The sequence below is a fragment of the Mesocricetus auratus genome, unplaced genomic scaffold, assembly GCF_017639785.1.
Source record: "Mesocricetus auratus isolate SY011 unplaced genomic scaffold, BCM_Maur_2.0 Super-Scaffold_6730, whole genome shotgun sequence".
Classification (NCBI taxonomy): Eukaryota; Metazoa; Chordata; class Mammalia; order Rodentia; family Cricetidae; genus Mesocricetus; species Mesocricetus auratus.
Genome location: NW_024429184.1, coordinates 9,545,277 through 9,568,194, shown reverse-complemented (window position 1 = coordinate 9,568,194; position 22,918 = coordinate 9,545,277).

The following is a 22,918-nucleotide window of genomic DNA, read 5'->3' as shown; positions in this document are numbered from 1 at the left end:
TATCATCAAAGGGTGTGGGATTTTGTCAAAGGCTTTTTCAGCATCTAATGAGATGATCATTTTTTTTCTTTCAGTTTGTTTTTATGGTGGATTGCATTGTCAGATTTTTGTATGTTGAAGTATCCTTATATCTATGGGATGAAGCCTACTTGATTGTGGTAGATTATATTTTTATGTGTTGTTGGATTTTTATTGTCAGTATTTTATTGAACATTTTTGTGTCAAGACCATGAGGGAGATTGGCCTGTAATTCTCTTTCTTTGATGAGTCTTTCTGTGGTTTGGGTGTCAGGCTGACTGTGACCACATAAAATGAATTCGGCAATGTTCCTTCTGTTCTTATTTGTGGAATAATTTGAGGACTATTGACATTAGCTCTTCTAAGAAAGTCTGGTGGAATTCTGTGCTAAAACTGTCTGGCCCTGGTCTTTTAATTTATTCTTTTTGACTGGGAGACTTTTAGTAACTGTTTATATTTCTTTGGGGATTATAAATCTATTTCAATTGCTTATCTTGATTTAATTTGGTTAAGTGGTATCTATCAAGAAATGTGTCCATTTCTTTTAGATTTTCCAATTTCGTGAAGTACAGGTTTTTGAAGTATGACATAATAATTCTCTAGATTTCTTTGATGTGTGTTATTTCTCCCTTTTCATTCTCTGCCTTTTAGTTAGTTTAGATAAGGGTTTGTGTATATTGTGATTTTCTGAAAGAACCAACTCTTTGTTGCATTGATTCTTTTCATTGTTCTCTTTGTTTCTATTTTATTGATTTCATTCCTGAGTCCCATTGTTTCCTTCTATCTATTTCTCTTGGGTATCTTAGCATCTGTTTATTTAAGAGCTTTCATGTGAGCAGCTAAGTTCCCTCCTATTATGAGATCTCTCCAAATTCTTTATGAAGGTACTTAATGCTATGATCTTTCGTCTTTTTTTCCAGAAAAAAATTATTACATATTTTTTAGAAAAGAACTTGCTTCACATGTCAATCCCAGCTTCCTTTCCCTCCCCTCCTCCCACCCCCACCATCTCCCCAGCCTCCCACACCATTCCCACCTCCCTCCACATAGTGGATATCCAGAGACTGTCACCTTGCTCAGGGCAGGGTCCAGGCCCTCCCCCCAAGAGTCCAGGCTGAGACAGCATCCCTCCCCGTGCCATGGACACATGAAGTCCATCTGTATGCCAGGGACAAACACTGATTCACTTCCAGGGCCCCATAGGTTGCCCAGGGCTCCCCACCAACTCTCACACTCAGGGGGTCTGGATTAGTCCCATGGTGGCCTCCCAGCTGCAGTTCAGGGGTTCAAAAGCTCCCCCTTGTTCAGGTCAGCCTCCCTGCTGGCTTTGCCAGCCCATTCTTTGCCAATTTGCTCATCACTCCTCTCTCTCTGTCACTGGGTTCCAGGGGTTCATTTCAGTGTTTAGCTGTGGGTGTTTGCCTCTGCTTCCATCAGTCACTGGATGAAGGTTCGAGGATGGCATATAAGTTAATTGTCAAGTTCATTATCAGGAATGGGGATTTAGGGTAGTCTCTCCACTATTGCTTAGCTTGCCAGTTGGTGTCATCCTTGTAGATTGCTAGAGGTCTTACCGGTGCCAGATCACTCTTCAAACCTATGACTCCCTCTACTATGGTACCTTTCCTCTTAATACTACTTTCATTATTTCCCATAAGTTTGGGTATGTTGTGGATTCATTTTCATTGAATTCTAGGAAGTTTTTAATGTATTTCTTTATGTCTTCCTTGATACAATGGTGGTTCAGATGAGAGTTGTTCAGTTTCTAGACTTTCTGTTTTTTTTTTTTGTTTTTTGTTTTTTGTTTTTTGTTGCTTTGTTTTGTTTTTGCTTAAGTACAGCTTTAGTCCATAGTGATTTGTTAGAATGAAGGGGGTTATTCCAGTTTTCTTGTATCTGTGGAGACTTGCTTTGCGATCAAGTATGTGGTTAATTTTTCTGAGAAAAAAAGTGCACTTTTTTGTATTGGGTGACATCTTTGATGTTGAGGTGTATTTCTCATATGCAGCAAATGTATGGATGTTGTTTTCTAATTCATTCCGTTAGTCTGTGTCTTTTTATTGGGTAATGGAGTTTACTGATATTGAGAGATATCAATGACAAATGATTGTTAATTGGCATCCACTGTATGTTGACCACTGCTGCTGGACAAAGTTTCAGCATTTCAACATTGGGGACAACAATTCTCTCCTACCTTTATACTTCTGTAGGATGACACATATTTTCAGATTTTAGTTTATCATGGAGTATCTTGTTATCTCCATCTATGGTGATTGAAAATGTTGGTGGGTGTTGTAGACTGGGCTGTCGTCTATGGTCTCTTCAAGTCTGCAGCACATCTGTACAGGCCCTTCTGGTTTTTAGAGTTTTCACTGAGTAGCTAGTTGTAATTCTAGTAGGTCTGCCTTTATGTTATTTGACCTTTTGCTCTTGCAGCTTTTAATATGCTTTCTTTGCTCTGTGTGCTTGGTGTTTTATGTGGGAGATGGGTCTTTCTTTTCTGCTTCAATCTATTTGGTGTTCTGTAAGCGTCTTGTACCTTTATAGGTGTGTCCTTCTTCAGGTCAGGAAAATTTCCTTCTAGGATTTTGTTAGAAATATATTTTAGGTCTTTGAATGGGAATCTTCTTCCAACTCTATTATTATTATTATTTATTTTGGTTTTTCAAGACAGGGTTTCTCTGTGGCTTTGGAGGCTATTCTGGAACTGGCTCTTGTAGACCAGGCTGGTCTTGAACTCACAGAGATCTGCCTGCCTCTGCCATCCGAGCAGATTTTATTGACTTTCTCCAATTTTTTGATTGTCTTTTCCTCGATTTCTTTAAGGGATTTATTTATTTCTTCTTTAAGGATCTCAGTCATCATTATAAATTTGTTTTTAAGTTTGTTTTCTTATGTTTCAGTTGTATTGGAATATTCAAGGCTTGCATTAGTGGGATGACTGTGCTCTGGGGGTGACATATTGCCTGGAGATTTGGATTAATTATAGCTCTAGCTGCCAATGTCTGGATTTATCTTTGTTGGATGGGTGTTTTCCTCTGTATTTTCTGTTTCCTCTCTTGCCTTTTGTCTGCTGTGTCCTGTGGTTGAGTAGAGAGTATCCTCTTGCATTGGGGACTGAACATCTGGTATCTCAGATTGCTTCTGTTCCAGCAAGCCGTTGCTGTCCAAGTGTGGAACTGAAGTTCTGGCTATGTTCGTGGCCTATTAAGTTCAGCATTCTGGCCTGGCCTCTGATGGTGTGGATGGCTTCCACCAGAGGTGTTAGAGGAGAGAAGGGGGAATTGAACTTGTGTTTGGTGATCATGGGCAAGGTGGGGGTTGATATTTCCTGGGGTTCTGGATGCTGTCCTGGTCTCTGGTGGAGAGGAACATTCTGCAGGGTCTTAGATTATTACTAAAAGTTGACAATGTCTGCCTTTTACTTGAATGATTAGATCTTTTGTGTTTAATATAGCTATCTATATTAGTAATTTATAGAATAATCCTGTTATTGGTGTCTTACTTATTCTTTTCCTGTCTTTTTGTATGATTTAATTTTCTAAATATATTTGGTACTTAAATTATACTTCCATATAAGTCTGTTTTGCTATTACAGTGGATATTTGAAGTTCTAGCTTTAAGTGATAGTGTAAATTTTCACTTTAAAAATTAGTGTATTTAAATAATATTTTTTCATTTATTTTATATGATGACCACAGTTTCCCATCCCCTTGTACCCCAATACCCCACTCCCTTCTCATCTTTTCCCTTTTCCTTCTACTCCTCTTCTGTCTGCACTCCATTCACCATTAGGAGTAAAGTATAGGATAGCCAACCTACAGCCCACAGCTCCAGAGATTCCAGATAACAAGGAGGGCCCAAAGAGAGATAGATGCATGGATCTCCCTGAGAAGGGGCAATAGATCTCCTGGGTAAATTGGGGATGGAAGGGAGGGGAGGGAGGGATTGTAACTGAAGGTGGAAAGTAATTTAATGGTAGTCTTACATAGTTGTAAATCCCTTCTCTGACTTAATAGCATCTTTGCCATTTATTTCACTGTCATATGTTATAAACTATTCTAAATATTATTATATTTTATATAAATAGTATTTAGATAATATATTTAGAGATTTATGTAAATATATTTATTTAAAATTAGATCTATATAATATTTGTATAAGAGTAATGTGCTTACCTTATCTCTTATCTTTCTTTTATTTATGTATATTTATATATAGATCTTGTATCCCTTTATTTTACCTTGTATGGCTCTTAAAACATTTCATTTGCAGTAAGAACTCTTCTGGAATTTATTTTTTTCAATATTTCTGTGTCTGAAAAATACTTCATTTTCTTAAAGAGATATTTCAAATAGGTAATCTTTTTATTTAATTTTTTTCACTTTACATACAAGCCCCAGTTTCCCCTACTTCCCACCCCTTCAACCTCCTCCATCCCATGTGCTCCCATCCTGTCCTAAGAGGGGGTAAGGCCTCTCTTAGGTGTCACCAAAATGTGTTATAACCAAGATAAGGTAGGAACAAGCCCCTCCCCCACTGTATCAAGACTGAGCAAGGCATCCCACCAAGGGGAATGGTTTCCAAAAAGCCACTTCATGCACCCAGGATAAGTCCTAGTACCACATCTAGGGGTCCCACAAGCAGACCATGCTACAAATGTGTTGCCCACATGCAGAGGGCCTGGTTCAGTTCCATGTGGGATCTCCAGCTGTTTGGTAAGCTCCTGCAAGTTTGGGTCAACTGCGTCTGTCAGTGGGTTTTCCTGTTATGATTTTGACCTCCCTCCACTTTGCTCATAAAATCCCTCTTCCATCTCTTCAACTCTACTATCAAAGCTCTGCCCAGTGCTTAGATGTGGATCTCTGCCTCTGCTTCAGTCAGTTACCGGATGAAGGCTCTATGATGACAGGAGAGTCACCAATCTGATAACAGGGGAAGGCCAGTTTATGCACCCCCTCACTGTTGCTATCGATCTTAGCTGAGTTCATCCTTGTGGATTCCTGGGAATTTCCCTAGCACCTGGTTTCTCCCTAACCCCATAATGGCTTCCTCTATATAGATATCTTTTGTTCTAATGGATAATCTAAGATTGAATTTTTTGTTTTCTCTTTATTATCTTCTGCTGTCTTTCTCATTGTCTTTGGTATATAATGTGAACAACTCATGTGTTCAAATGAGTTATGTCTTTTTATTTATTTTAGTAAATTCAGTTGTTGTGGTCTCATTTATAATTTTCTTAATGTTTATTGCACTATGTATTTGCTGATAATCTTGAAAATACGGACTTAAAGTCTTCATGAAAGTTTCAAAGATTTCAGCCACTATTTCTTCAAATATTTTTGTTGCCCTCTGGTTCCTTGAGAATTCTAGTCATATATAGTAATACTAATATATAACATATATTGGATATATATGATATGTATTAAAGCTCTTTAAATTATCTTTAATTTTCATGACTGTTCATGAGTCTTTTTGGCTTTACTCTCTGATATAATGTGAATGCATTCTAGTTTGTGTGTTGAACATGAACCTTAATCTTGTGTTGCTGGGTGGTATGATCAAATGGGGACCATTTTGGATCAGTAGAATGGCCTTCCTGGGAGAATAATACTGTTATCAAGAAGATGTGCTTATTATTGTAGAAAAGGTATCCATATGAAAGAGAGTGTGGTAGTTTGAATAAGAATGCCCTTCATAGGCTCATATATTTGAATGCTTAGGGAGTGGTTCTATTTGAAAGGATTAGTAGGTGTGGCCTTGTTGGATGAAATGTATCACTGTAGGTAGGCTTGAAGTTGTAGAAACTCAAGTCAGGCAGCTCATGGTCTCTTTCTCTTTCCTGAATCTTTAGAATTCTTAGCTCCTTCCCTAGCACCATGTCTGCCTGTGGGCCAGCATGCTTCCTGCCTTGCTCATGATGTACTAAATCTCTGAAACTGTAAGCAAGTCCCAGTTAAATGCTTTTTCTTCCCGAAGAGTTGCAGTGGCAATGGTGTCTCTTCACAATGGTAGAGCATTGACTAAGACAGTGAGCCTGACATCATTTTGCTCTTTCTTCCTCTCTAGCTTCTTTCCTGTCTCTATGTCCTACTCTTTTCTCCTACAAGATGACTTAGCAGAAAAGGCCTCATGTAAAGGCCAGTCTCTGGCTACAGGACCTCCTAGGTTCTATAGCTTTGAGGAAATAAATTGCTTGTAATTACTCCATTCTCTAACAGTCTGTTGTACAAAGCATGAAATTATTGAAGACAATTTTGTTTATGGACTAATAATCCAGATTCTGGCATTTTTATTTGTTAATTTTTATGATTTGTTTGTTTGATTTTCCATGATGGAATATAAACCCAGTATCAGGAATTCAAAGATTTAAAAAACAAACAAGCAAACAAACAACCCCCCCTCAACAACTTCTAGAACCAATTATCAGCATGTTGGACATCAACTTCTCATTCTAATTTAAACATTTCACATTTTTGAAAAGAATTCTGTGATGAAATAAACTTCGGCTTTAGGCAGTTTTTGTGTGTATTTATTATGTAGTTATAAGAAATATAATTTAAAAATAATTTTATTTTCCCAATGTGACTGAAAACCTCATGTGGTATGTTATCGAAATATTTATCTCATTGATTGCAAAAATAATTTTCACATGTTGATTCTTATTTACTGAAGAAAAACTGTGTTCTGGATATTATAGGAGGTGCTGGGATTATACTTTGAGGGAAACAAATAAATCTAGTTTATGATATAATTATGAAAATTATATCCATTGTAGCAGGCTATTATCTATGAATATAGATGTTATTTTCGTATTTATATAAAATTAAGAAATAATAAAGTATTTTATTGTAGCAGCCACGGCATCAACATAATCATTTCTTCTTCCTTTCTAAAACATTAATTATTAATGTGTTTGAAATTATTCTGTACACATCTTCATTGTTAGCCTCTGTGGATCTCTATTTATTTTTCCTTGTAGAAAGATAATAAATACTATTCTAGGAGCTCAGGTGGAAGGATGGTGCCTAAGAATGAATATAATTTTTTAAATGTTTATATTAGAATTCAAGGAACGCAGTATATATAGTTCAAGACAGATTGGTAAATATTATTAAATACCCACTGGAAATGCTGTCAGGGGAGAAAATGTTTTTGTGATCAGATGGGAACTGACCTGGGACCAGAGAGAATCTGGACACTAACAAATTCTCCGAAAGTATAAAAGTTGCTTAAAGCACAGTGGGTGTGGGCACAGCCCAGGAACCAATCATGTGTGGCCCAATTGCTGTTAATTAATAACTATGTGATGCTGTTTGCAAACTCTTCTAACTATGTTTTCTACACTTGATAGTTGGTTGAGGAAAGAATATTAACTTTTGTAGATTGTGGAAGTATTGATGATATACTTAAAATGTTTAGGGTAGTTTCCTAGATGCAGTCTCAATACTCATTAGCATTTGTTGTAGGGAGCCATAAAGGAGTAAAGTCCTGAGTGAATGTGCATTGTTAACATGAGCATGACTATGTCAAGGATGCTGGCAAAGCTCTCCTATAGTATCTGATTCATTATTGTGTGCAAAGATTTGCATCTGAGGCTTCTTCCTCCTGGGTGTTTTCAGACTGACACTGGGCTCCCATGGAAAGCTTCCACTGATACAACCTAATCCTTCCGTTGGGTTGTAGCCCGTAAATACTTGGAGGTTCTAGGTTGTAGCAGTTACCATCTGATCCCAGCTTCACTGTGCATGTGTCTGCCCTTTGTTTATTCCCTTGCCACACCTATTCAGGTTTCCAGGAACCAAGCTGCATGGGATGTGATGATTCGTGTGTTTGAAATAATAATTTTGGTTTGATAACTTATTTTCAATGTAATCAGTAGGATTTCCTAGTCACAGAACAATTAAATAATAGAACAGAGATAGTCCTACAGCTTGGATTTGATATAAAAATGACTAAAAACAGAAATAGAGTTGATATATGAGACTCCTATGCTATTGTCAGTTTGTTAGAATCCTAAATTTTAGATGCTTTTCACGTACTAGTAAGTGCAATTGGGATAAGGGAGTCCTACAGTATGTGAAGTACGGGATATTCTATATGAATAATTACTAACAATGGCAAAAGAATGACACCAGGAGGAGACTCTGTATGGTTTACTAGGATGTGGAAGAGTTCCCAAGGATGTACAAATTTGGAAGATATTCAGACTATCATTACTAGTGTAAGGTTCATTCCATCAGTTAGTAAATGGCTGAATTATCCAACCTGATTTAGGGTTGCTGAACAAGCAACTATCAGCATTTTGGAATGTATGTGGTTTTTAAGGGTGATCAGTGGCGTCAAATGATCTTCATAAATTGTAGACCATGTAAGGATAAGTTGATGCCTGTAAGATCAGGAGGTCATTTGGTTAGGTCTGCTGTTGAGATCATTGCTTTCTCTATTTTGTCATAAAGCATAGGCTGCACAATTGTAAAGGGGGCTTATTTCAGGTTCCTGGATGGTAGTGATATTCCACAGGATCCCTTGACATCTATGCCACTGAACCCTCATCTACACTGAAAAGAATGAGGGGAGGAGGGCTTTCCTTCTGGTGTTCAGTTCAAGAACCCTTTACAAGAGCTATCACCTTTTTCAAAAAGGTGTTCAAGAAAATATATTGCTTATTACAGAACATATATTTAAAAGTACATTTGGAGCAGAGAAGTAGTAAACTAATAGGTGACCATCTGTGGTGATGTAAGGTTGAATAAGACAGGGATTGGGGTTCAATGCCTTGATTTAGGAAATTTTTAAGAAGAATTTTAAGTGAGATACAAAGTTATTTCAAATAATATTGGGTTAAGAAGTTTCTTATTAGGGTGTTTCTTAATTCTATAGAGTTGGTTTTCTTGAAACCAACATATTTAAGAGACTTGGATTTATGCTTTTCATTTCTTTTAGAATATTTTCTAAATCAAGGTTTTAAAAAATGAGATACAAACATTTTTATTTCTGGGGAAAAATGATAGTTCTTACCACACTAAATTTCCATGTTTCCCAAAGGGCATAATCCTGATTAGAGCACATTCAGGACAGGCCAGTTTTCTTTCTGTGTAAACTGTGTGCTTTACCTCACTCCCACACCATAAATCCAGGACTACATTTTAATCTTCAGGACACATCCCATCTCAAAATGGCCAAGTAAAACTGGTACATTAAACTCACTAAGAGATTTAGTTGTTTAGATGTGTTTTCTGGGGCAGGGCAATAAGGCTTTTAAGGATTTCAGCAGAAAGTGGCAGTTCAAGGTTTATTATACACTTTACCTACAGACATGGGCCACACTCAGACTTCAAGTTTGAACAAAAACTTTGTAGTTTTTAGGATCCTTTGCTTCAGATAAGTAGCAAAGATAGAAGCTGAGGGGAATGCCAGAGTGGGTTCTGAGTGGCTCCAGCTGGAGCTGGGTCTACAAAGACTGGGCTGCCTCAAGGGATTTGGGTGTAGGTGGAAAGGTATTTTGAGACATGTGAAGATCAAGTTGTTTCTCCAGATGTCTGAGATCTGAAGAATGAGTTCTCACTGGTACTGGCATATATTACTAATGATTTACAGATGTTAGATACAACATACCATTGCCAGTGACCAGAGCATCATCTTATGCTAGGGCTCATACTTCTCGGTGCTCAGGTGATGGGTCCAACAAAGGCAAGCAGGTTGTTATTTTTCTTGTTCAAATACTGTATATGATTTGCAGCTGATTAAGACAGCCATCGGCTTACAGTTCAATAAACTCCAGAACTCAAATAAACTAAATCTACTAGATATATGTGCAGTTAGGCACAACCACAATATATGGAACAAAAATATTCTTACTTTAAGTCAACATGGAGAGAAACCACTGTGTGGTTTACATTTGCATGCCCACACATTCAGAAATGGAGTGTAGGTATCTCACACTGGTATTCCTCATGTGCCCTCAAGTTGGGAAGAAAGAGGTCCTTGCACACACAGAGAAGTACTAAGAGAACCAGAAATGTTAATCGTCAGGGGTGCCTCCCCATGGAGGAGATAGGAATAAAAAACAGGCATTCTATCCAGGAAGCTGAGAGTACAGGTTGTTAATGACCTGATGATGTTTTTTCGATCTGAAGGGACAGACCTCACCAAAGTTACCAGAATGATTATCCTAGACCTTTCCCTCCCTACACCTATGCTTAACAGTATATGTTGCACATACTTTATGGCCTGCTGACCTCAATGCTATTGGTCAGAGACCCTACTGGATTCTAGGCCTCTTAACTATAGAACATAACCTGATCACATGTGCTTTGTAAAGAGTCTCAATGTAGTCAAACCCTAAGCTTCATTGTTCACCTGGAATTAGACCGATTGAATTGATTGTACTGCTTTAAGGTCTCTTGTTCTCTGTGTAGTGTCTGGCAGTGGGCCTCTGTATTTGTTCCCATCTGCTGCAAGAGGAAGCTCCTTGGATGCTGAGTGAGCAAAGAACTGATCTACAAATATATCAAATTGTCATTAAGAGTCATTTTATTGCTCTTTATTTTTATAAGAATAGTTGTATTTGCATCTAATGAAATGATCATTTTTTAATATGGTAGTTTACATTTATCAGTTTAATTATGTTAAACTATCCCTGCATCTCTGGGATGAAGCATAGTTGAACACAAAAGAAGATCTTTTTGATAAGTTCTTGGATTAAGTTTATAAGTATTTATTGATAATTTTTACATCTATGTTCATAAATAACATTGGTCTGTAATTCTCTTTCTTTATTAGGTCTTTATGTAGTTTGAGTATGAAAGTAACTGTGGCCTCATAAAATGAATTTGGCAATGTTCCTTTTGTTCCTGTTTTATGGTATAATTTGAGAAGTATTAACATTAACTTTTCTTTAAAAATCTGGTAGATGTCTGCACTAAAACCACCTCTCATTGGGCACTTCTTCGGGGGTATGATAGGGATACTTCCTTTAAAATTAGTTAGTTAATTAATTAATTAGTTAATTAATTTTACACCCAAACCACAGTTTCCCTTCCCTCCTAGCTTCCAATTCTTTCCCCACACCGCCCCTCCACCCCATCCACCCTTTCTCTGTTTGTGTTCAGAACGGGGAAGGCCTCTCATAGGTATCAGCAAAGCATTGCATATAAAATTGCGGTAGGTCTAACCACCTCCCCTTATACAAAGGTTGATCAAGGCAATTCTGTATGAGGAATAAGATCTCAAAAACCAGGAAAGTCTTAGGGACAGCCACTATTCTCTTTTTCAGGAGTTCTACAAGTGGACCAAGCTATAGAACTATCACATATATGTATAGGGCCTAGGTTGGTTCCATGCAGGTTCTACTTCCCCTTCACAGAACACCAGATATCATGGAAATATTAAACTATACAAAGCAGGGATGTCCTATGATATTTTATTGAGGGAGAAGCCACTTACATGAGAAGTCAAGAAAGGTGAAAACCAAGGTCCACATGCTGCTCTCTGGAATGCAAGCAAAACCCAAAGAGAGAGCATCTCCTTCTCCCCAGCTCTTTTATCCCCTGTATGCTCTACATGCCTGTGACCATACCCAAACAGGCATGGTCAATGCTGTGGGTATGTGAGATCTCTACCTACAATAGCATGTACCACCCTTCTTGGGCCCTCCTTGTTACCTAGTTTTTCTGGGCCTGTGAGTTATAGCATGGTTATTCTTTATTCTATAGTTACTATCTACTTATGGGTGAGTCCAAAATATGTTTGTCTTTCTGAATTTGCATTACCTCACCCAGAACCATTATTTTTAGTTCCATCCATTTGCCTTCAAATTTCCTGATGCCATTGTTTTTGACAGATGGGTAATACTTCATTGTATATCTAGATTGTTTCCAGGTTCTGGATATTACGCATAAAGCTGATATGAACATAATTGAACAAGTGTCCTTGTGGTATGATTGAGCCTACTTTGGGTATATGCCCAAGAGTATAGCTAGGTCTTGAGGTAGATTGATTCCATGTTTTATTTAGAAACCACCATATTGATGTCCAAAGTGACTATAAAAGTTTGTGCTACCATCAGCAATGGAGGAGTGTTTGCCTTGCTCCACATCCTCTCCAGTACAAACTGTCATTTGTGTTCTTGATCTTAGTCTGATAGGTGTAAGATGGAATCTCAGCGTCATTGTGATCGGCATTTCTCTGATGATTAAGAATGTTCAACATTTCTTTAAGTGTTTTTCTGCCATTTGAGATTATTCTGTTGCAAATTCTGTTTATATATCCGTAACCGATTTTTAAATTGAATTATTTGTTGTTTTACTTTTTTATGTCTAGTTTCTTGAGCTATTTATGTGATTTGGAAATCAACTCTCTCTGTCTTATGTGGGATAGTGAAGATCTTTTCTGATTCTGTAGGCTGCTGTTTAGTACTATTGGTAGTGTACAGAAGCTTTTAAGTCTGAGGAAGTCTCATTTATTAATTGTTAATCTCAGTGTCTGTACTACTGGTGTTTTGTTCAGGAAGTTGTCTCCTGTACCAATGTGTTAAAGGTTATTTCCTATTTTCTCTTTTGTTTGGTTGAGTATAACTGGATTTATATTGAGACCTTTGGTTCACTTGGACTTGAGTTTTGTGCTAGGTGGTAGATATGGATCAATTGTCATTCTTCTATATACTGATATCCAGTTTGACCAGCACCATTAGTTGAAGGGGATTTCTATTTTCCATTGTATAGTTTTGGCATTTTCGTCAAAAAATCAGTTGTTCATATGTGTGGATTTGTGTCTCGGGTTTCAATTCTATCCTACTGATCCACCTGTCTGTTTTTTATGCAAATATCATTCTGTTTTTGTTACTAGAGCTCTGTAGTAGACCTAGATAATAGTGATAGTGATATCTCCTGCAATTCTTTTATTGTGCAGGATTGTTTTAGGTTTCTTGGATTTACTGTTTTGCTATATGATGTTGAGTATCCTTTCAAGGTCTGTAAAGAATTGTGTTGGGATTGTGATGGGGATTGCATTGAATCTGCACCTTGCTTTTGGTATTGTGGCCATTTTTCTGTTTCTACCTATCCATGAGCATGGTGGAATCTTTCTATTTTCTTACATTCTAGTTTCTTTCTTCATAGACTTGAAGTTCTTGTCATGCAGGTTTTTCCCATGTTTGATTAGGGTTACCCCAAGATATTATATGTCATTTGTGGCAACTGTACAGGGTGTTATTTCACTGATTTCTTGCACATTCTTTTATTGTTCATTTATAGGAGGGCTAATAGTATTTTTTTAGTTAATCTGGTACACAGATACTTTGTTAAAGGTGTTTATCAGCTGTAGACCTCTTTTGATAGAATATTTAGGGTCACTTATTCATAGTATCATGTCATCTGCAAATAGCAATACTTTGACTTCTTCCTTCCATTTTGTATTCCCTTGTTCTTCCTTTGTTGTCTTATTGATCTAGTTAGAACTTTGAGTACTACGTTGACTATATATGGAGAAGTGTAAAGCCTTGTCCTTGGTTTTACTAGAATTTATTTGAGTTTCTCTCCATTTAATTTTGTGTTGGCTGTCTCCTTGATGCACATTGCCATTTATATTTAGGTATATTCTTGTATCACTGATCTCCCTTCAATATTTTTTATCATGAAAGGGCATTGGATTTTGTCAAAGGATTTTTCAGCATAATTGAGATGATCATGTCATTTTTTCTTTTAGTTTGCTTATACGGTGTATTGTATTGACAGATTTTTGTATGTTGAACCATCTCCACATTTCTGATTATGGTAGATTATCTTTTTGATATGTTCTTGGATTTGGTTTGTTAATATTTTACTAAGTATTTTTGCATTAATATTCCTGAGGGACATTTGTCTGTAATTCTCTTTCTTTGTTGAATTTTTGTGTGGTTTGCGTATCAAGGTAACTGGTCATTTAAGAATGTTTGGCAATGTTCCTTCTGTTTCTATTCTGTGGAATAATTTGGGGGAGTACTTGTATTAGCTCTTCTGTAAATGTTTGTTAGAGTTATGCTCTGAAACCAACTGGGTCTGGATGTCTTCAGGTTGGGAGACTTTTAATGACTGCTTCTATTTCATTAGGGATTATAGGTCTATTTAAATGATCTGATCTAGATTTAATTTTGCTATGTTGTATGTGCTAAGAAATTTGTTCATTTCCTTATATTTTCCAATTTTGTAGAGTATACGTTTGTTTTTTTTAAGTGTGACCTAAATTGTCTGGATTTCCTCAGTGTCTGTTGTTATGTCCCCCTTTTCATTTCTGATTTTTTTTTTGGTTTTACGAGACAGGGTTTCTCTGTATTGTTTTGGAGGCTATCGGTCCAGCCTGGCCTTGAACTCACAGAGATCCGCCTGCCTCTGCCTCCCGAGTGCTGGGATTAAAGGCGTGTGCCACCACCGCCCGGCTTCATTTCTGATTTTGTTAATTTAGATATTTTCTCTCTGCCTTTCAGGTAGTTTGGATTAGGGTTTTCTATTTTGTTGGTTTTCTCAAAGAACCAACTCTTAGTTTCATTGAATCTTTGTATTGTTTTCTCTGTTTCTATTTTGTTGATTTCAGCTCTCAATTTGATTATTTCTTGCCTTCTACTCCTCTTGGCTGTGTTTGCTTCTTTTTGATATAGATCTTTCAGGAGTGCTCTTAAGTAGCTAATATGAGATTTCTCCATACTCTTTATGCAGACATTTAGTGCTACGAACTTTCTACTTAGCACTGCTTTCATTGTGTCTCATAACTATGGGTATGTTTTACATTCATTTTCAACAAACTCTAGAAAATCTTTCATTTCTGTTGGGGAATATAATTTTCAGGTGTGTGACTTTTGTTTATGCTGTATTTGTTTAACGCTGTGAAGCTGCATTACTGTGCCAGTGTAAAACACCTGGTGGGTGCAATAGAGAGCTGAATGGCTAATATCGAGACAGGAGCAAGGATAAGCAGGGCTGGCAGTCAGAATATATAAACAGGAGAAATAAGGAAGAAGAGGAACAACCAGACAACCAGGACAGGAGGCTGTCAGGGGCTAGCTGCTGCCTACCCACCCTGCCACTAAGCCACTCAGTCACCCAGATACCTCACCACCCAACCACACATTTACACAGACAGCCATGTAGGAAGAAGGAAAGTAAGATATACAAAAGAAAGATAAAAGCCTAGAGGAAAACATAGATGGGATAATTAAAGTTAAGAAAAGCTGGCAAGAAACAAACCAAGCTAAGACTGAGCATTCATAACTGAGAATAAGCCTCCATGTGTTGATTTACTTGGGAACAGTGTGGTGGGTTCCTCAAGCCAAAAAATATCAAAACCTCATAAAGAGTAAAGAGGGTAATACTTTTCATTACATCTTTCTCTATTTCTTCCTTGACCCAATAGTAATTCAGCTGAGAGTTGCTCAGTTTCCAAGAGTTTGTAGGCTTTCTGCGGTTTGTGTTGTTATTGCTGGTGGTTTCTTTCCTGCCAGATTTCACAACTTCATTTGCCGTCTATATGGCAACTGTTTTTGGTAAAATCTCTTTGCCTACTTTCTGCAGAATTCTCCTCATCCTAGTCCCACCTATTTTTCTGTCTCATTGGCCGGGCAGTGTTTTATTCATCAGTCAATAAGAGAAACATATATACAGAAGGATATCTCCCATCTGAACTCCAACTTTAATCCATGGTTATCTGATAAAATACAGGGGATTATTTTCTTTTTTAAATCTTTTAAGACTTGCTTTGTGACTGAATATATGGTCAGTTTCAGAGAGGGTTTCATGAGGTGCTTAGATGAAGGTATATTGCTTGCTTTTTGGGTGAATGTTCATCTGTTAAGTTTATTTGTGTCGTAACATCTGTTAATTCCATTATTTCTCTCTTCAGTTTCTGTCTGGATGACCTGCCCTTTGGTGAAAGTGTGGTGCTGAGAACAACCACTATTAATGTATGGAGTTTGATATGTGTTTTAAGCTTTAGTAGTGTTTCTTTTACAAATGTGGATGTCCTTGTATTTGGTGCATAACTGTTTAGAATTGAGACATAATCTTGGTGGATTTTCCCTTTGATGAATATGAAATGTCCTTCATCTCTTTTATCTACTTTGGTTTGAAGTCTATTTTATTGTATAGCTATACCAGCTTGCTTCTCAGGTCCATTTGATTGGAAAATATTTTTCTAGTCCTTTACTCTGAGGTAATGTCTGTCTTTGTTGGTGAGATATGTTTTGCTCCTTAGCTTCTGTTGCCCTCTCCGATTCTTGAAACAGTGGTGGCTGTGGGAAGGCTGTAGGAAATTCTTCTTAGATTCTGATAGATTGGAGTTCCAGGTAAAATGTTTTTTGTGGGTATTTGGAGTTGATACTTAGAAATGAGGTTCGACAAGAGAGTGTGTAATGCTGCAGAGAGGGTCCACAGGAGGGTGGAAGGAATGGTATTTATCCAGGATCTGCTTAGTGTCCTGGCATGGGGACAGCATGAAGACTGATACAGCATGTGTTCTGCTGCAGAGGTGGGCATGAGGCTGGGGGATTGGACCTGAAAGTAAGGAGGGCTAGGTGAGGATTTAAAGATGGCTTACCTATCTCCCTGGTCAGAGTGGCATGTGAGTTCTCAGAGATAGCTTGCTGGAATTTGGAATGGGATATAAAGCAATGGGTGTGGTGAGGGAAATCAGGAGGTGAAGGTCTGTGAGGTTCATTGGAGATGGAGGGAGGGGTGGGGAGGAGAGGCTGTAGCAGGTACTCTTCTGCAGAACTGGGAGTGAGACTAGGGCGTTTGGATATGGAAGAGCTGAGGGAAAAGTGAAGATCTTTATTTAGTTTACCTGCTCCCCTAGCCAGATTTCCTTGTATATGATTTCAGTGATTAATACCACTGCTGTGTGTATTATGTGCATAGAAATTTTGAAATATTATGTATGATACATACTAAGACCATACTTGGAAATGGGATTGCTATGCTTTCCCATCTTATTAATTATTGTCCCTTCTCCCAAACCGTTTTCATAAGCATTGTCAATGAACTATTCTCTAATATAAATGAAAGACTAAATTCTGCCTCATTTAACTCGGCGCTACACTGTTAGCCTTTTTTGCCCTCTATACCCTGTTTCACAACATTGACACCATTTTTTCCTGGGGTTCTGGCCTCTTTTTTCTGTTTTACTTCACATGCATTATGAAGATTTTCCTAAGGACACTCTTAGTTTTACTGACATTTAGTTATAGACATCTGTGTGTGTGTGTGTGTGTGTTTGTGTGTGTGTGTGTGTGTATGTGTGTGTGTGTAAACTTTTTTATAAAAACAGAATGGGAATATTGGCAATTACTGTTTTTGAATCAAAATCTCAGTCAGTATCATCTGGGCAAATTTTCTGTTACACACTGGCTGTAGTCATGTGAATTACTTGGCTGGTATCTACCTAGGTCTGGGGGGGCCTAAGAATCTTGCTCTAATCCTGGAGACTTTGGTAGGAATGCTGAAACTCTATCCCAGCTGGTGTCTCCTCCTGAGGAGTTCTCTCTGTGATCTTGCCACTAGAGGAAAGCACATGTTCTAGAGTGGCTCAGCACTAAATAGACTCAGCTCCATGCTCTGCATCCTGTTGAAGAGTAGCAGTAGTAAGTGCCTCTGTTGCTTCTATTGCACTCTGTTGATCAAATTGCTTCTTGGGTAGACTATGATTTGTCACTGTTCTTTTAATTTGCATGCCTTGGTCATTACTGTGCTTGAAGTTCCTTTAACATGCCCACTTACCAACCAATTTGCTTCCTCAAAGAGTGAGTTCTTTTAATGTTTTATTCATTTCTACTACATTTTATTTAAAAATAAATTTGTAAATTAGTCATTCTTTTACTCGATACATGTCTTATAAGCATTGCCTTATAATACATTTTATTTGATTTGTGGTAGGTGTTACATAGTACTAAATATATTAGCATAGTCAAATTTGTACAGTTCTGATGGGGAAGGTATACAGAGATATATTTGAGATAGATAGTCTTCAAACCTTTCAAAGACCTTCAGAAATTGACATTTAAAATGTTTTAGGGTTTTCTTGACAAGGAGAAATGTCTGTCCCTGGCACATCAATTACATCTGAGAGGAAGATGGGTATTGAAGAAACTCATTATGGAGTTTGCTTTCAACATGGCAAGATTAGCCATTTGGGCAAGAAACTGCTCTTGCCTAGACTGCTTGACTGTTGCTGTATAAACTGGACATACAGAACCCACAGGAAAGTGACTGCTGAAATCAAACTGTCCTTCAAGGTTCCTGTTTCATTGAAGAGTCTACAAAACTTTCTACAGGACACAGAAAAATGACTGACAGACTGCCAATGCAGAGGTACAGTTTGAAATTTCCTGCTTTGCTGAGAAGTCTTCTGGACACATTGTAGCCTTATGGGCTGAAGATGGATGCCCCAACGTTACAGAGGAACTTTGGGTTACTTTCCAGACAGTAATTTGTCTCTGTCAGTTATAGTATTTGTATATTATCCTTCTGTGGTCTTTGATGGAGTTGAAGACAGATAGTTATAATTATAGTTTTCCTTAGTTATGATAAAAGATAACCTGTATATAGAACTTTGGACTTACAAGGATGGGATGGATGATATTTTCTTCAAATCTTGCTGAATGTTGATAGACAAAATATTGTAACTGTGTTCTTACTTGATAACTGTTCTGTTATATAATTTTTGTTTAGACAGAAAAGAGGAGATGATGGGGAAGTCCTGTGTATATGTCAATGAAGCATTGTTGCCCAATAGGGAAGCAAGATAGGTGGGATTAGGAGTCAATTGGACCTTGGGAAGGAGAAACACAGGGAGTCATCATGTAGCCGCCATAGGGGTAAGAATCCTGGACCCTTTCTCCGGTAAGAGAAATACTTAGATGGGTTAAATACTTAAGTCAAAGATAGCCAGTAAGAAACAACAAACAGCCAACAGCTTCATAATTAATACAGACTCCTGTGTGTTCATTTGGGACTGATGCAGCTCTGGAACCAGGCTGGCAGGAAGGCTTCCCTCTACACAGTTCCCCTCTTTATAACTTTTGCATACCTTGTCTTGATTGGAAGGAATTATCTTAAGATTTATAGCAGTACAGTTTGCTAATAGCATCTCAAAAATAAACACACCTTACATAATGTTCTTTAAAGTAAATAAAAGAGTCATAAACATGTCACCATATTGAATTCAGCTTAGAATAGCTCTATTATAATGATATACGGACACTACCATAGAGGATTGATTAGAGCAACAAGATGCAGAATTGTTTACATGAATTGAGCTTTGAAAGAGATGTTGTCCTCCCTAGGGTCATGATTTTAAACCACACAGTACATGTTTTATATGACAGCAAGGTGCCCCTGTCACCCTCTTAAAGGTCTGGAACGTAGGAGTAAGACCCTTTTTCTACATTACTAGTTTATTTTATGCAGGCAAAGTACCTAATCTCTTCTAAGTGTTCAAAAACAGTCATTTATTTTTATATATGTGTGTGTGTTCATATGTGTGCAGATGTCGAAGTGTTTGTGGGTACGTGTGCATGAAGGCCAGAAATTGAAATCAAGTATGGTAACTCTGGTCCTCATTCTTGAATAATAAACATGAACATTTTTCTCAGTTGCCTCAATTGTAAATTTAATGTATTGTAATTATTTATGGTATCTTTATCAATGTATGTTGATCTGGAAATGAGAGACTCCCAGTTATATCAGGGCCATTCTAGAGTCCCAGAGAAAAATCTAGAATAAGGCAGAAAGAATGTTTATGCTATGCTTCTCATATTATTTTTACTTATCCATGTCACAAAAATGCACATATTTTAAAGTAATGAAGATAAATTGGATTTTTTTATTTCATTATACAACTTAGCCAAATCAGAGCAAAAGACAATTTTAAATTTTAGTGAACCTGTATTTTGTGATGGGTGGATTTTTAGAAATAGTAAACAATAACTTAAATATAAATTATAACTCTAGTTTTTGAATTCTTAGTGCTGATATACAATGTAAATATTTGTTCAAATTTTAATGCAGTTACTTGTCCAAACTAATAAGAGAGAGGTCAAATGTGAAGAGAGGCAATTGTATCAATAGGCAACTTACAAAAGCATGGGTGAATCGTATTCTTCAAAGAAGTTTGTGTCCCTTTACCCTCTAACTTGGACCTCTGACAAGTCCAGAAATCTGATCAGCACACATTTGACACCTCTGTGCTCTCAGGAGAAGCATGTCTAGAACCCCTCTGTCCTCTTCCCAGGAAACACCTCTTGAATGTGTCACATATACTCTGCCAGCTTTCTCTTGTCCTTGTGCTTTGGCCTCTATAAGGCAGATCATTCTATTTTAATCACCTAGCCCCTAACTGTAATTAGTACTACCAGCTGTGCCCTCTCCTGGGTTGCCTTGACACAGCTAAACCCGTATAAACACTAATTATAGTTACTGGGATTGATCGAATTGTCTTCCCTATAAGGTTTCTGTCATTGCAGTGACCAGCAGATGCATGTAAATATTCGATTGGACAGAGGTAGGGAGGACAACAAAGGAGAGTAGAGGAGATGAGGAGGGGGAAGCGGAGGGAACCTTGTAGTTTACAAAGGACTCATCTGTACTATTTATGCATCCATAGCCCCATCACTTTCTGTCAACAGTACATGGATATATCCTTGCTAGTTTTTCATTATTTTTTCTTGGGTGACACTACCACATTTTTCGTAAGCACGCCAGTCTCCCTTGTCTCTGAATACTATGCTGAAAATCACAGGTAAATATATATTTACTCCAACAGCCTCTCATAATTCAGGATTATTTTTTTCCATTATTGCTTTTGCTATTATCCTCTCTAAATTCATCTCTCATACGTCCTTCAGTTTCCAAAAGGTTATCTCACTCTTATTATACTCATTAACAAACAAATTACACACAAGTTTATTAATATCAGTTAATTATTTAGCTAATACGTTCATCCTTGGTTAATAAGTAACATGTTAGAGGGACAAGTCTCTGAGCACGGAGCACATTTAAAATTATGATCCTTTCTCATTGTTGTTAAAAATGCTAGACAACAAAATAATGCTTGGAGCAGGATAAATAATATTACACAGGGCAGAGATCCCAATTTGTTATCTAATACCAAGTGGTCATCCATGAAGTTATATACATATCACAAACATACAAGTAAAATTGTATGCACTGGGCGTGTTGTATTTATAATGTATATATGTGTGTATGTATACATATGCATATGTGTGTATATATGCATATATATATATTTATGAGAAGAAGCCATGATTTTGAAAGAGCAATACAGGTATATGGGTATGGATAGATTTAGGCCAGTGAAAGGGAAAGGATATAATTGTATTTCACTTTTAAAAGTGTTTTAAAAATTAGGTCACTTTGATTTATTTGGAATGTATTGAGATTTTTCTTTTGTTATAACATACTGTAAATTTATTAAAATTTCTTCATGCACTTAAAAATGATACATTCTCTCCCCAAATATTACATATTTAGATATTTTCTATTATTTACATAAACTTGATTATTTGCCTAACATTTCAAGTGCTGAAATCCTCATGATACTTCTGCTTCTCTTTTCTCTAGTTGATTTCACATTATAACTTTGAAGAAGTATTATTTTCTACATACCTTTTTGGAGCAGAGACATTTTCTAATATAATTTCAGTGCAGGGATCAAAACGGAATAATAACAGCCATAAAACAGGTTATCTGATCAGAAGTCAGGCTCAAATTCTGCTAATTGTTGCAATACGGCCTTTTGTTGTAGTTATGAAGATTACTTCATTGTACTGTACTATTGACATAAGAATATTCTTTGCTTATTAAGTATGGAGGATGGGATTCCATTGCATTTAGTTACCTGATTTTAATCCTTTTATAGCCCAAAACAGTTCCTCTGTCTACTGTCTTCAGTGATCTTGACGTCTTTGGAAAACACAGGTGTGTGTGTGTGTGTGTGTGTGTGTGTGTGTGTGTGTGTGTGTGTGTGTGTGTTTGGCAGAGTACCAAATATCAAATGCTATTTTATCTTCAGGGAATCCTATCTAAGTAGTCCTTGATATGAATTGCTCTAATATCGGGGATGTAAGATTTATTCACTTGATTAAGTTGTTATGTTGCAGATGTTTTAATAAGAACTTTACTGTACTTTTCTTTGTATTGAATTGATATGAGAAGTCATTTGAGAAACTTGTACTCATCAGACATTTTCTTTTCATTATATTTTGTATATTTATCACATGGAATTCAATTATAAGGAAACATTTTTCCAATTATGCAATACTACTGCATATTATAATCCATTGTTATTTATTTGATGTTTCTGGGAAGCACAAGTGGCCCTCATAACTTTTATATAGCTGTATTCTTCCAGGAATGTTTTGTATTCTGACATACCAAGATGTGAAACTGTTTATTTATAATAAATAAAAGTTCATGACAATGCATCTCTGTCTGTGAATGTATTTTCTGTTTTAATATTGTAACATCGATATTATTTGATAAATGGAGTTTAGTGTGGTGGTGGATGTCAGTAATTTCTTCTGGAATTATGGCTCCTTTGGTTTTTACAGCAATAGTGAAAAGGCAAACAATAGAAAGCAGAATACTAGGAAATGTTCATGATTTGTGACACTGAACTGTTCTTTCGTTACGGAAAAATTACCTTCAGTTTAGAAGATGATGTCATAAAGGAAATATTTCATAGATTAAAAATGCAAATTTAAATCACATGAACTTGAGATACTTATCTGTGTAAACACAGCAATCAACAATCTTAGTTAATTAAATTGGTATTCTAGTTTGTAAAACATACTCAAAATATCTTATTGAGGTAGCAAAAGATCTGATTCCTGGTTAGGTCATTTTGTAGCTGATAC